The sequence below is a fragment of the Delphinapterus leucas genome, chromosome 1 (genome assembly GCF_059928025.1).
Source record: "Delphinapterus leucas isolate spDelLeu-1000000601 "Yukka" chromosome 1, BTC_Dleu_Yukka2, whole genome shotgun sequence".
Taxonomy (NCBI): Eukaryota; Metazoa; Chordata; class Mammalia; order Artiodactyla; family Monodontidae; genus Delphinapterus; species Delphinapterus leucas.
In genome coordinates, this window is record NC_143129.1 from 69,474,356 (window position 1) to 69,490,378 (window position 16,023).

Genomic DNA, 16,023 nt, shown 5'->3' on the forward strand with positions numbered 1-16,023 from the left:
AGTTTTATCTCATTTGTTGATTGGATTTGGATGTAGCCCTGAAAAATATCAACTTTTAGTTTTCACTGTTACCAGCACTGTTGGTAGGTTTCCCCTTGAATTATGTGCAATAACATTTTTAGGTTTTCTACTATCATCCAGAGGTATTAAGAAGGGGTGTTGCATCTTACAAGGACTTTAGAAATTTAATATACTTTTTTCTGAATTTACTTCAGTATATTCATTATCCAATTTGGAAAAATTTAAAGGAAGACACTAGAAGAATGGCATAGGTAGCTTCAATACAACTATTTGTAGGAGTGTTCACATACCTCCAAATTACAAGTTTTCACAAATAAAAGTATTTAAAATAGACAACTCTGATTTCTACAATATATCAGTCCTTTGTAAACCCTTGGGTGGGGTCAGTGAAAGGAAGGGTGTCATTGAAATATTTTTTAAATGAAAAACTATTGGTGATTATATTACCTCTCTCCCAGGGTCATTAAGGATGAAATTAACACTAACACTGGGCTTGGTCACTCAGAAAAAATAATTATATATATCAGAAAGTTATAACAAACTTATAAAAATCAAAATATGTCCCTCAAGATATTCCATATTATTCACATAGTAGCTTCTTTCAGAGAGGGAGATGAAGATGCAATGTCTCTATTTTCTATGTCCTGGGAAAGGTGGTAAAGCTTTCGATCATGTTCACACTCTTCCCTCTCCATCCACATTGGCCTTACAACTGACTTTTTCAAGACATTTTAATAATCAGTTCAATCTTTTTTGCTCTAATGCATCACCATTTTGCAGGTGTCTCCCATTCACTCCCTAGCTTTACAGATAATAGGATCAATGATCACTTTAGGGAACAAAAGTAATAGCATATATATTAACTTCAATACAACACGTATTTGAAATGAGAGTAAAGTTAGCTTAATAACATGGTAGAGAGGATTTTTTTCTTACATAAATACAATATGTGATGGCTCAGTGTACTATAGTTCTTGCATTTATGCTATAATGTTGCCTTTTAAGTGTGTCTTCCTTTCTAAAGGGGTTTTTGGTTCAGAACTTATTTTGGAAGAAGACACTTAAAATAAATACAGTTTAAGTGGGGACAAAAATTTCACAGTAAATAATGGATAAAACTTTGATTAAGACATCATAAAGAAAGTAAATTCATTTTATCTTTAATAAGTTTAGTTTATAATTCCAGCTATGTCCAAATAAATAGAATGAACAAAAGAGTTTATCAAGGACCCAGTTTTGGTTTTGTGCTAAAAAAATGTTAACACAATTAAGATCTTTACCTTTAAATAACACAATAAAGATCTTTACCTTTAAAAGATTAATAGTAAGGAGAATCATATTTGAAAGAAAAAAATACTCAAGATCTACCTCAATTTTTCAAGGACAACTCAATTTTTCAATATTTATTTCATTCTCCTTTGAAATTGAAATATTGTCTCTCACAGTTTGCTTGCAAAACAAGCGATCCTGTTTGAGTGAAAGTAATTATAAAAATAGTTTTGAAAAATGTTCTTACATAATCCTGAAACTGATCACCTAGATCATGACTACTAAGATAACAAGGATGTTATCTTTAAATGGAATCCAAATAATTTGATTTATATAAAAATCCTGCCCAAAGGAGACATTTCCAGTGTAAACAAATACAAATTAATAATAGCATACTGATTTACATGGCTAATGCTACAACAAACACTGAGTATTATTTTTCATATCATTCAAATGTAGTCAATGGCCATAAAGTAAAGAGGAATTTGGACAATTATTTGGTAAACACATGTCCAGTCCCATGGAATCCAACATCTCTAATTAATTTCATTAATATTCCTACCTTCTCCAAATAGATCATTTTCAAACACTTTCTCTCCTCCTATACTTGGTTATATCCCAGTGAACTGTAAAGATTACGAGAGAGTATCATACCAGAACAAATAACAAAATAATTCTATTTTCAAATATTTCTAAACATGATGGTGTCTGTGCATATAAACTTAAGTCAATGACTAATTGCAATGTTCTACTTCAATTTCAGTTGAAGATAGACAAAACTCATGCTTTTGTCATTCTTCAAATTTTTCCCACATATCTTTAATAGGTTATTTGATAAATATTACTAGGATGGGAGATTTATGGGGACAGTGATTTTTGTCTATTGTGTCCACTGCAGAACCACTAACACTTTGAAGAGTTTCTGAAACATACTATTCATTAAAAAAAAATGTGTAAAACAAAACAAAATAAAACAAAACAAACAAAAAAAAATGTGTGTATGAATGTGAATAAATGATGAGCAACTAATATGGGTAATTCAGATAATATTTTCTATAAATGATAAATACATATTTTCAGAATTCCCTTTTTAGCTTTAATTATTTAAAACCACAATAAATTATATGTTTGAAATTAAGGATCAAGGATTAGGTAAGAGGTAAGAAACTTAACATTTCCTCAAATGTGAATCAAAGGGATGATCTTCAGTGTTTCTATTGTTATTTATGCCAACAATGAATTTGCAATGTATAGGACCACTAATATAGATAATACAATAGAAGATTAAAGAAACAAATAATTTATAAGTGTTTTTCCAATAAATTTTATTACCAAAATAAGGACACAAATAAAATGTGTTCTACCTTTATAATACTCCCTCTCATTCTACCTTAGGCTAGGAACAACTTGATTAAAGTTGATAGACAACTTACCAGTCAAACTGCAAATGTAAATAATGAATATGGGCATATACTCATAACTTAATCTAAATCATGCCCAATAAAATATTTAAAATAAGAATATAAAATGAAAAATCATTTCTCAATCTTAAATTATAAATTAACATTAAATAAGAAAAGAAAGTAGGGGTTCCAAAATGCAATACAAGATATAAAAGGCATAGAAAATTTAGAGGTAAATATGATAATTATATCTTATAAGAAATTTCTAATTATCCAACATCATTGACTACTGGAAAAATTACGATTGTGCTCAGGTATAAATCAGTGGCTCTTAAATATTTTGGTCTCAAGACCCCTTTTCCAGTCTTAAATATTGTTGAATTTCTTAAAGAACTTCACTTTATGTGAGTTATATCTATCAATATTTATCATATTCAAAATTAAGAAAAATTTAACATAAGCAGTTAACAAATACATATTCCATTAGTCATCAAAGCAATGATGTCATGACGTCTCATGGAAATGTAGGAAAAGTCCACTGCACACTAAGGAAGGAATGAGAGTAAAAAAGGCAAATAACATCTTAAGAGTCTTAAGAATTTTTTGACCTTGTAGAGTCCTACAAAGGTCTCTGGGACACCTAGGGATCAATGGACACACTTTGAGAATAACTGGTCTACATCTACAGTGATGAAAATGAGCTATGAACTGTGAAAATGAAAAAAAAAAAAAGAAACAATTAGCACCAGCTTTTTTTGACAATCATCTTAAACCAGTATATACATGACAATCATTCTATGCTGTCTTTTATTTTTTATTTTCTGCACTAAAAAAATCAAGTTCTAATGCTTGGAAAGATTTATTATTATTATCATCACCCTTTTAATTTCTCTAAGCTTCATCAGAATTTGTTTCATCCAGAACTTCACAACTCTAGAATTATAAGGTCTGAGTTAAATATTATATGTATCATAAAAATTTGCTTGTCTGTTCTAATTTTGCCTAAAAAAACCCACAAAAAACTATATTACACAGAAATCTAGAGCAAATAATGAAATTTGGCAGGCATAAAACAATGCAAATTCTTTCCCAAACGGCTTTTCTCTACATTAAGTCTCTTCAATTTTCTTGTACATTAATAGTTGGATGGAGCCAAAGTAGTTATTTACTTTAAAAACGTCAGTAGCGATGAGAATGCTTTACAGCAAACTAAAAGTATATATAGAAAGTATATATATATCCATATAGAAAGAAATTTGAATTGTGTAGTATAAAAATTACATTTTCTCTCTCTAGACTCCGACCTCATTTTACCTAAAGTCAGATAAAAATACAATGTGACCTATATGTATAACTGAATCACTTTGCTGTATAGCAGAAACTAACACAGCATTGTAAATCAACTATACTTCAAAAACAATTTTGAAATAAAAATAAAAGCTATAAGATCTCTGAAAAAAAAATAATGTGACCTATAGAACTTAAAATAATGTGGTTTTTAGTTTCAAATGTCTTAATGAGGAAAAGTAGATTTTGCTTCTGTGTTCTTTTAAGAACAAATAAAGTAGAAGTAGAAATTTTATTCCATTGTCTTTCTTATGTTTAGAAATAGGGACCTACCTCCTGACTTTTTCTTTTTGTTTTAATTTTTTTTTTTTTTTTGTCCGCACTTTGAGGCTTGTGGGATCTTAGTTTCCCAACCAGGGACTGAACCCGGGCCCTTGGCAGTGAGAGTGTGGAGTCATAACCACTGGAACACCAGGGAATTCCTACCTCCTGATTTTCATCAAGCATTTTCTTCTTTAAAACTCATCTGTTCTTGTTTGATTTGTAATATTAATATTTTGATTAGTTTCTGTTCAAATGATCATTTAATTAATTTTATCTTTCAGTATTTTAAAACACATTGAGGTATAAAGCTATGGTTCTATCTACATTATTTCTCTTTATACATCTGAAAACCATAATACCCCAATCAAAATATTGCTGAAATGTTTTCACTTGAAATCCAAAAGATTTTTTTGTCACCTCAATGATTAAAATATATATTTACAGACTCAACAAAGTAATAAAATAAAAACGGCTATTTTTCACACTCTGACTCATTATACATAAAGATTCCTTTCATCCTATCCCATCCCCGTATGTCCCCCTCCCTCCCGAAGATTATCTTGCACAACAGAGAATGGGTAAAATATCATGATTTTACATAATGTAGTACATTCGGATGAAAAGTGGGAAAAAAATCAAGTAATTCATGGATAGATATCTGGAATTAGGCAATGTTGTTAAGTAGCTACCTACTAGCCTTTGGCATTACTCCACCTCTCCCCAGGTGGCATTTCACCCAGTTCCAGGATCCTTCCTACCCAGGTGATAATGTTCCCAGCCCCAAGCTCAGATTGTGCCCTCTGTCCGTGGTCCCGCACTGTGTCCCCATCAGCCTTCTCATGCTCCATGCTTCTCATTTCTTTCCTCCATCAGCATTTACTTGTCTGTCTCATTTGCTCTGGGTCCTGCTCTCTGCTGGTAATTTGGTAAATTAACTTTTTGAAAATAAATTTGTTTACACCTAAAATAAAATAATTTGCAATCAAAAAAGTAAGTTTAACTTTGTTAAAGACATGTCATAAATAGCATTTAAGGGACTTTGACATGTTAAAAATTAGGCCTTTCTCTTCTTGGATCATGTATTAATAGTCCCGCTCAATCATATAGGCCCATAGTTAGATCACGTGACAAAGGCACAGCAATATTGAAGCCAAATTTGATACTTAGATAGGCCAGTTGGTCCTGCTATTCATGTCAGATGAAATGAACATAGAAGTCCTCAGTATGAACCAGTAATTCTTTACGTGGATGGCTTGACACACTCATGGCTACTACTAGAAAAGAACAAAAGTATCCATTGATGATATGTCAGTGAATTCACCTTTGGGAAGGAAGGTGCATAAACAAGAGACAGTATCATATGTTCAGAGCTATATATTTACTGTCTGTGCCTCCGCATGTGCAGCACAGATATTTCTGGCAATGAATGTTAAATGACTATAGAAAGATTTTAAAATGCATAACCAATCTTTCTAAGAAAATATGGAAACGCTTAAAAACCCAAAACTTTAGAAGAACACTTTGATTTTCACAGACAACCAAGAAATACAGCCCTTGCCCCCAGAGAAATAGGCAGAAAACTTTGAAAGCTGAAATCCAATTTGATTCTCTCAAATTTTTGCTGGCTACTTGCTGTGTTCACATCATTACAGTTTGTTTTCTTTTTATTTTAAACTACCCAAAGTTTCCTTTTGAAAGCTTTTCTCTGCTGCCTTTCTTTTCTTTGCACAAACACATTGAAACGAGGAATGTTAAGTCTGTTTCTATTAACCTCTTACACACATTCCAGAAGACTTCACCTCCAAATGATCTCATTCTGATTTCTTTCCCTTTTGAACCCTCTCCTTTCCAGAAACAGAGAACACCAAATTCCTTCTGATCAAAAGTGACCATCTGCTTCGGGTCAGAACAGAATGGACCACTGATCAGCTACTGCCTTTGTAACCAACACTTCTCTCCACTCCCAGTGCCCGCCCTGTTTCCCAACCCAGCCACCCATACCACTTGCCCAAGACAGCAGCTTTCACAGAGAGATGGCTTAGTCAGAGTTCACCATGGCAATATGGATAGGAAACTCTTTTGACAGGTGCTGCAAAGGAGCCTTACGGAAAGTGGAGTTTCCAGCAGCGGTCTGTGGAAGTAGCTTCAGGACCTTCTCCTACAATTCGGCCACAACAAGGGGCCTTCAGTCATAGTTCCTCACACAACTCAGTCAATGATTCATCTTCTTACTAACCTCTCCAAGTTCTCATCTTATTGTTCAGGGCGGAGGGATACTTCTATCCATCCTGTATGAGTGTTTCTAAACTTAAAGCTTACCTAAAATCTCAGCATCAAACAAAAACAGCTCAGGAATTTTAAAATGCCCTTAATATATATATAAAATGTAATATATCCAGGGCAACTAAATTAATTTTCAAGGTTTTAAAAACACTTCAATTTGTTTTAGTCTGGGTATGGTTTTAAAAAACAACCTATTTTGAAACTCTTTTCCCTGGTTGGCGTTACCTTCTAAAACAGCCGGGCCTATATTCCACCAAACCAACTGGCTTGGAAAAAAACATTTCCAGGGATTTCTAAATACAAAGAGAGAGTTGTTTAGGTATCAGGATGATTTGGCACAAACTGTCTAAATCCTTCCCTTCAGGTTCCCTAGCATGCAACTAAACCCTGGAGGGAGAGAAAAAGTTCCTCCTGGCTTACTCCATTATTCTCACCTGACCCATATTTTCTTCTACTTCAAGCAGAAATCTGCTGAAAAGCTCGCCAAAAAAAAAAAAAATATATATATATATATATATATATATATATATATATATATATGAAAAGTACAAGCTTTTCATATATATATGAAAAGCTCTTTAGGGACAATTTCGTCACCCTTGATAGAAATGACTGCAGATGTACACACAGCCTCCTCTACAGAGCCTCCTTACTGCTGCACTTGGCTTGTGCAGTGGGAGGGTTTTACTTCCCTGGTTTGTGGCAGCTTAATTATCAGCCTTCAGAAAAGAGGATCAAGTAGGTAGACCAAGTCTAAATCGTATTCTGCCATAATTTCTAGCAACCTCTAATCATTTGTAAGGACTGGAGTGTAAATAGCAAATAAATAAATGACAATTGTTTTTAGTGAAATCAGGAGAGTTTGTATTTCAGGAGCCAATGTATTTCAAAAGCAAAGGCTTATTAGGTGCAGTCATAAACAAGGGTTAGATTGCCGATTCTGACAATTTCCAGGTATGTGTTCTTCATCAGTCATGCCGCCACCCGCACACCCCGACTCTCTGATGGCTCACTCAGAAAACAGAAATGAAAATACCTGCAACGAATCCCTCATCCACTAGGTGTGACAAAATGAGAAAATGGGTGATGAAACACTTTGCACAATGTGAAGAACTATTCTAAATGTATGAGAATATCCATTAGAGCATTATTCAAAGAAAGGGAGTTAAATGCATTTTGCTGCAAATTTTAAGACCCACACCTAGGAAAACTCAGACAAAGTATCATAGGAATACTTAAATCATGATCACTAAAAATAGAGTGAAATGAGATAAGCATTTGACTACTGTAACATTCACAATTACGAAATATTTGCAGTAAGAAAATGAAGTAAGAAATCAACTGAACTTATTTGATGGAAAAAAAGGTGAGAGGTGGAATTTTAAGTACTCTTGGACAGTACTAGTAAGGCTAACTAGAAAAGGGAAACTGCTTTGGTGATAGTCTATAAACTGGGCTCAGTAAATGCATATTCACAATTATCTTAATATTTAAGCTGTTTCCTTAATTGCCTGCTAATTCAAGGAACATCACAGTGGTTTGCCCTTTGTACTGCCACATACATCCTCAATTGCTCCTAAATATCTGATTAGTTGGGACAAAAGCATATTAAATTTAAGAAATTTCTGAGAATATAGAGAAATGCAATAGGAAAGTACAAGTCTTAATTTTAGTTTTGTGGAAAGTACAGGATCATAGAATCAAGTGTTTTAGGGCTGGAAGGGACTTAAGGGGGCAAACACTGCTATCGTTTTTTTTAATCCTTTCTTTGATATATGTTTTTGAATCAAAATTAAATTTAAATTTGAATTACAATGAAGATAAGTTTATAATCACCCTGGTTTAATCCCTGTCACTGGCAGTGAGTGGCATTCTTTCTTGGGGGAAAATTCCACAAATTGTTGGTGTCAAGATAGGGACAGATATTAACTAGATTTCCTTCCTAAAAAAGCCACGGAATCAAGTCTAGGTGCCTGTCCAGAGCAAGACTCATTGGATTTGTCTTCCTCTATCCAGAAAGCTGAGAAGATTGTGAAGTAGATCAGATGTGCAAGAAAGGAAGAGTGGAAGCATTGCCTAGAGTAGCCCAGCCCCATTATTTATTGACATGTTTATGTAAGCTCTGGTACATTTATTTGGTAATAATTCCCCATACATCTTATGTTTCCGACATGAAACTTTGTCCTGCAACTCAATATTCTATCATTATAGCTCGCACTAGCAACGAAGCAGTAACCTTAAATTCTCTATTGCAAGGAATCAAATGAGAAAGCAAAAACTGACACACTCATTTTAAGCTGCATCATATAACAATGTCTCAGAACCCAGTGGTTTATGAATGAAATAAATATACTTTATTACACAGGCACTTGGATATTCACATGCCCAACACATCTGATACACTTGACAACTACGGAAACATGAGTGGAAAAAGTGTGTTCATAGGATCAAGAAAGCACTTTCACCATGTAAAGGTGAATGAGTGCATTAACATTTTTTTCCTTTACTTTCTCTAAGAATTTCCAAAATCCATTGAATTTTTTTTTAAAGTTACACTTGAAATAATATTCAACAAAAACTGATCTACATTCCAACTGGTATGCTAACTCGAATTGTGAGCAGTTTAAACTTTTATCACAGTGCAATATATTTATAGTCATGCTTGAACAGATTAGGTTAGAAGCACGCGTTCCATTCTGCAGTATGAATACTGTTAATCTATTTCCCAACAAAAGTCAAAAGATGCCCAGTGCATAGAAAAATACAAATCACTGTAGTCAATACATTATGGGACTGATCTTGGGACTTACACAGTGATGATGAAGTCCTGAAATGCCATGCCCACAAAAGCACATTAAAAAGTGGATAAACATACTTTATTAGACAATCTTTAAAAATTAAAAGATGAGGGCTTTAAATTTGGGGGATGTTCTTGCTGTGTGTTTTGAATAGTGCATTTCTGCTCACCTCCTGGCTTGACTGGTCCATCAGACATCACCTTCCTGAGGGCTAGCTGGTTTGGTCTTGGTTGCCATTAGCTGGTGGAGGCAGATTATCAGACTAAGTTCTTTGAATGCGGAGGACTCCTGCTATGCTGTGTCTGTGCTGCTTTCCGTCATGATTAGACTGACCGCTTTTATGTGCTGCTGTGGTAGTGTGGGTGAAATGGAAACCCAGAGTATGTATCCTCAGATAGAACCAGCTTGAATGTTATTCATGCAAACAGAAGTGATCTTTTGCTCTATTGAAGTAAGTTGTGTTTTCAAATGCCAAAATGACACCACATGCACAGCATTAAAGGGGGTTAAAACTGGCTGTTTCTTTGGAAATGATGACTTTGAGAGATGGGGAGAACATTCATCTATCTCCGTTGTTTGCCTGATGCCTCTTGGAAGTAACAGTGACCCTACATTTTTAAAGTCTCTGTACTCACTAAGTTCTTATATAATTCTATCAATTGAAATTACAGCAGTTAAGATGGGTGAATTGTTATGCTTTAATTGATATCTTGACTTCCAAAGGATTTCCAATGGTTAGAAAAAAGAATAACCCTATAAATTCTCTTGTATCTTATACAAAGTGTGATCCAACAGAATGGACCCCACTGTGCTCCTTAATGAGGTAACATGGCCTCATTGAATATACTTAGACATATATTAATACTACATACTTCTTTGAGAATATAAGAAACATTATTTTCTTTAGATTTTTTTTCCAAAAGACTAGAAAGTTTCTCACACGGAAAGCTTCATTATTTCACATGCATAATTTATTAAAAAATTTAAGCATAAAATGTTTTTTCCATTTCCCCTAGGTTCTAGAACTTGACTGTTGGTTACATGACTCTTCTGCCTAAAATTTTTTAGTGTTTTTCAGAGGTGAGACTCTCATTGCTAATCTGCTCAAAATGCTTATGTGTGTGCCTTTTTTTGGTGTAATGCCCAGAAAACTGGCAGCCACTTGTGCTTATAATTCCTGTATTCTAAAGGATATTTAAGTGCACACAAAAAGGACACACAACATAGTTTTGCCTGCACACATCACAGACACAGCTACCAAATACTATGAGCCAGGTTGGATGGATGGTGGAGACAAAGGAGAAACAGCCAGTTTTATTTTGTTCTATGTAAATTAAAACAAAAAAGAACTAAATGAGAGACAGCATATTTATGTATCGATACTGTTCCTACACGAAGGGACAGAGAACAGAGGGAGCAGGGAAAGCACAAAACAAAGCAAATGGGGAAGGACAGCAGGAAAGAAAGGCAACAGATGAACATTAAGCTGCCATGCTGAGGAATTTATTTGCGTCTTTTACTTGGTTGAAGGCGGAGTTGTTGCACGGCGGCTTTGGCAGCGGCTATAGCAGCCCCTGCATCTTCCAGGTGGGTCTGAGTGACGCTGGTTTGGCTTTGACCACGAGATGGTCCATGAGAGCGGAGATGGCCTTTGGATGAGGATTTCGAGCTACCGGGACTACTATGGGATTTCTCAATGGTGGGAACCTGCATGTCTGGTTACAAAAGGGTAAAACATGAGTTAAAGTTGCTCCAGCGTTCCTCCTGTCAAGCTGGGTCTCACATAATTTGAAACCGCCTAAGATTTATGTTAATTCTGTTTCTTTTTTGGCGCGTTTATTCAGCTGCTCACCATACAGCTGTGTGATTCAACATTTGGGAGACAATTTTTGGGAGAAAAGGCAAGAGGATGATAATCTTGAGAAGAGAGCTTTGAGAAGAGGAATGAATACATTCTAAGTAGTCTCATATAAATGAATATATTAACTTATAGTTTCACCAAGCAACTCTGCTAATTCTAGTAGGGACCAGGTAAGAAACAATAGGCTGACACTGCCGCAGGAGGAGTTTTAACTAAAATTCCTGGAGGAAGGTGTGTGAGTCACTGGGATACATGGAAGTGGAGACTATTATATCATCATCTCAGGTGATTTTAGAGAATGTATATATAAGATCACACATTTACTGTGGTAGTCATAGAGAGAGAGGTCTTTATACCAATCATCTTCCAGAATGTTAATTAGTGCAGAGTTGATCTGGCTAAGTGGAATCCAGAAATGATCTATACAACTCATAAGTAATCTATAGCACTTATTGTAGTCAGTGGTTTATTGTATCAACTCAGTGGCCTCCTGGACGTGACCTCAGTTTTTCATCTCCTAGAACACTTGCATTTCCAATCCAAATTGTAAAGAACCACTTTTCAATTTGCTGTACTTCCTGAGAATTGGCAAAAAGGAAGGAATACTCAGATCCAATATAAAAATTTTTATTTAATATTTATAAATAGCTCAGCATATCCTGGAAACATACTACATGGTTCCCTCACAGAGGCAGTAACTCATTTTATGATGAAGATTACTGTTGTGTTGTAGGATAACTGGTTATTGAACCTCCCAAAGGAAAAGCTCATTCCAATGGGAAAGCTGTGCATATTGCCAAACCCAATGTACGATGCTGCAACTTAAAAATAATAATAGTAGTTAAAAAAAAATCATAGAATTAGTTTGAATGCACCATTTAGGAAAGGTTTAAGTAATTTTCAGCATACCAATTGTTTTGATGACATGAGGAAAATGTTTTTTATATAATTAAAAAGCAGAATGCAAACCTGTTTTGTCCATATATTACATATATGATTTATGAGTAAGAATATGCATATGAAAAAATAGGGATTTAAACAGAAGAAACATGCATAAATGGTAATGATGATTATGTCTAGTCAATGAACTGTTGAGGATTTTTATGTTTTCTTTATGAAATACCCCAATGTATTTTATAAAATCATATTAACCTAGATTTTGAGAGCTGAAAAAGACCCAATAGCTCATATAACCCAACCTCCTCCATTTTATAGGTTGAAAAACAGAGAACCAGAGAGGTGAAGATCACAAAGGCATCAACCTAATTATGAGCTGATCTGAGACTAAAGCCCATTTCTCCTGATTCCATATCCATTACCTTTGCATGATATTATATTAAATATTTCCCAATATAATACTTTTCAAAAGATATTAAATATACAGGCACTCATATTCAAGAAGATACTGAGTGAACAAACAGACAAAAGTTTTTTTTCTACTTGAAATATCTCCTACCCTTGGATAGGTCAGGGAAGATACCATGGCTTCTACTTTTGATGACAGACAGCTTTGGGGACTGCTGGCTGCTTTGACTGGAATGGGACTTGCCATGATCAATGCTTTCAGTTTGTTCTTTGAGAGGATATCACCTAGGCATGTTATCGAGGTGAGATTTGCTAGATAAATCAATCAATACCTCAAAAAAAGTGCAGTAAGTGAATAAAATGTATGGATTAAGCTGTAATTCATTTGTTGTTTTTTTCTGTGATCTGAAATTTATTCAAGGACATAAGTCAAAGGATATAGTATAACCTTTAGGATGATGAGGTCTTCCTCATTTTTCTTCACCCATGATACTGAGAATGTCTTGTGCATATCAGACGCTGTATAAACGTTTGGTTAAATCGAACTGTATGACATCTGACTATTAATTAAATTATTTGGAGATGATGCAAAAAGGTAGAGTCACAAGTCAATCTCTTTATGAAATAAAGTCTTCTTTTGTTAAATGGACATGTTATATTCTTAAACTGGGCTAGTGTTTTTTTTAGATTGTTTGATTTTAGTTACAAGAGGGAAAAAATGAAAAAGAATGGCTAATTTTCAATTACTAACTTATTCCCTCTATTTTAAAACATACTTTAGTTCACATTTGAAACAGAGATATTACCAACAGTTTACAATAAGAAAGCGCTGTGTCATGGTTTAATTGGCAACATGTTTTCTTTCTTAGTGGTACATAAACAATGGTGCATTTTACAGTAGTTGGCATCTTAAATTTGAGCAGATATTAAAAAATCAAACCACAAAATGGATATATGCTTTAGCTTCATGAGAACAATAAATTATAAGGACTTCAATAAATCAGCTTTTTGAAATAGGACAATAAATCAGATATAACCATACTCTAGAGTAGTCCTGCCTAAGACCAAGATTAGTCCAAGTGGCTATACCGCATGGAGCCTGCAGGTGAAGTTCAAATGATCTAGTTTTGATGGGAAAGAGGTACAGAGTGTAGGAACCAAACAAGACCTCATGTCACCTAGACTACTCAACTGTTTTCTATTGTCTCTATCAAAAGGATATTGTATTTTCTAGGTGTTATATATTTTTGGAGATTTATTTTTTTAACATTAATTCATAACTTCTGCTTTAAGCAAAGATCACTAAACAAAATATGTATTTTTGGAATATGATAGATGAAAAATATCACAGAATCTGACCATCCTGCCACACATTTCATAATTAGGTTACACTCCTTGTGAATTTATAAAAATTGTTTTTACTGTTTTCTCCTACTTCTAGTTTTGCTTCTTAAAATATTTTGAGATTTTTTTGTGGGACACTTAAAAGAAATAAGAATGTAAAATGTCATATCAAGTCATTCATATGTGCAATGAGGAATAGCAATTAAATAACCTGAAAATGCATTTGAAAAAAATCCAGCTCATTTTATATTACAATAAATTTATCTCAAATCTTTTACATAATCATTTGGATTCACAGCACGATTATATAACTTTCAATCAAAACAATTAATATTTCATCTTGCAAATTAATTATAAAGTACATCAAGTGGTAAAGTGAAAATTATTTCTCCAGTTGCTATTCATCTATTCAAAGAGTCATTCGTAAATAAATTCTATCCACCAAAGAATTTTATCCAGAAACAGTTATCTTATACACTTAAGAAATATGCTTTCCATAAAGATTTAATTGATGGTTTATAATGAAGCAAATAAAAAAAGGAAACCATAGGCTCACCTCACCAAGAAAATCATTGGAAGAAAATCTATCATAATCCCAGACTGTCACCTCCAGTGTTTTCTTCTTGAGCTACAGTTCAAATCAAAATGTCATTAACCTCATTTCTCATCATAAATTTTCATTATACTCATATAATAGACTCATTTATATTTTCATTCCTTGAACTCTTTCTGCTTATGTAAAAATACTTTAAGTTTATATAAAACTGTATACTTACATTCAATATTATGTAAACTGTCAATCATTTTGTGGTCCAACCAAGTATTTGATCATAAGATACCTCACTATTTTGCAAAAAAAAAGGGTGATTTTTACTTATTTCCTGTTATTCTACCCCTGCCCGTTATTAAAAGTACCAAGCAGAATCTACATATACTCTTTAAATACATGAAATTCATAGGTTGCAAAAATTTCTAGGTTATTCAAAGTATTTGGATTATAGTTTTTTGTTTCAGTAAATTGCCAAAACACATTAGTAGCACTGTCTTATTTCTGCAGGTGAAATTTAACTTATTTTAAATTCAAGAACCCAGATTATAATTTATATCCAGCTTCAATTTCATAGTCAAATTAGAAATCTCCCAAAGGATAAATTAGAAAGCTCATTTTGAAAGACAACTCATTTGTAAATTGTTTTCATGGATGTCTTCTTCCTATTCTATTTGTATTCTTTTCTCTCTGAATTCATCTTTATAAACCATCAGTTATTTTCTATTATTGATACAAAGTTATGACATGAAGATTTTCAGAAACACATTGATGCAATTTTGCTTAGAGTCATCTATTTGTTATGATAATCCTTTACACTAGTCTTCTTCATGCTTTCTTCCGTACAGTTTAGTTGCACAATGCTAGATCCGTAGGAAGCCTCAATTTAGAAAAGAGATGATCCCTAAATTGTTGCCAGGAGGAGTAATTCATTTCAGTGCATATGAATCTTATTTTTTCTTTGTTTATGAAAGTCAAAATACAGCTAGTTGGAAAATATTTTCCCTCAAAATATGATAAATAGAGACCAGTCTATTGAAATATTTAATTTTGAAATAATCAGTGGAAAATGTCCCACTAGTCTTATTCATTTTGTTTATTTTTTAGCTGTTTTGTCAAAATGTGCACATTTTCTTTCACTGTATCTTCGAACTGCACCCAGTTCCTTTTACTGGCTATATTTTTTTTTGTTTGTATGGAAAAATTGATATGAATCACAATCTTTCAATAACTCTGTCATCACTATTTTTATATTAGCCTGAATCTGTCATATAGAAAATAATCATTGCATACCTGTTCCATGGAGATATTTTTATAAATTACTGTTTGATTCCACTCAGGATTAAGACTTTTCTGAACATATTTAGTCCTTCTCTTGTACTCAGCACTGAAGTGGAAAAAAAGAAAGAATTACCCTGATTATTTACCTTGACCGATGACTTCATAGTCAACCTGAAGGGCATGCAGACTTTTAAAGGTATTTTGTTTTGAATCACCTTGTAATCGTCTCATCATACTCATGTCTTAAACGGTATTTTAAGTTGAATGCACAATGACAATTTAAAAATATCTTGGATGCCT

The 16,023-nt window shown here is 33.5% G+C and overlaps 1 long non-coding RNA gene across 1 annotated transcript in view; it reads right to left on the minus strand.

Moving 5' to 3' along the window:
- Positions 1 to 7,176: 7,176 nt before the first annotated feature.
- The window catches only part of LOC111171087 (uncharacterized), a 60,369-nt gene continuing 51,522 nt past the window's right edge, over positions 7,177 to 16,023 (minus strand). The window contains exons 2-4 of the long non-coding RNA XR_016393263.1: positions 15,736 to 15,829; positions 14,452 to 14,523; positions 7,177 to 11,100 (exon numbers count right to left, since the gene is read on the minus strand). This is a non-coding gene — a long non-coding RNA (uncharacterized LOC111171087). The remainder of the gene's footprint in view (positions 11,101 to 14,451; positions 14,524 to 15,735; positions 15,830 to 16,023) is intronic.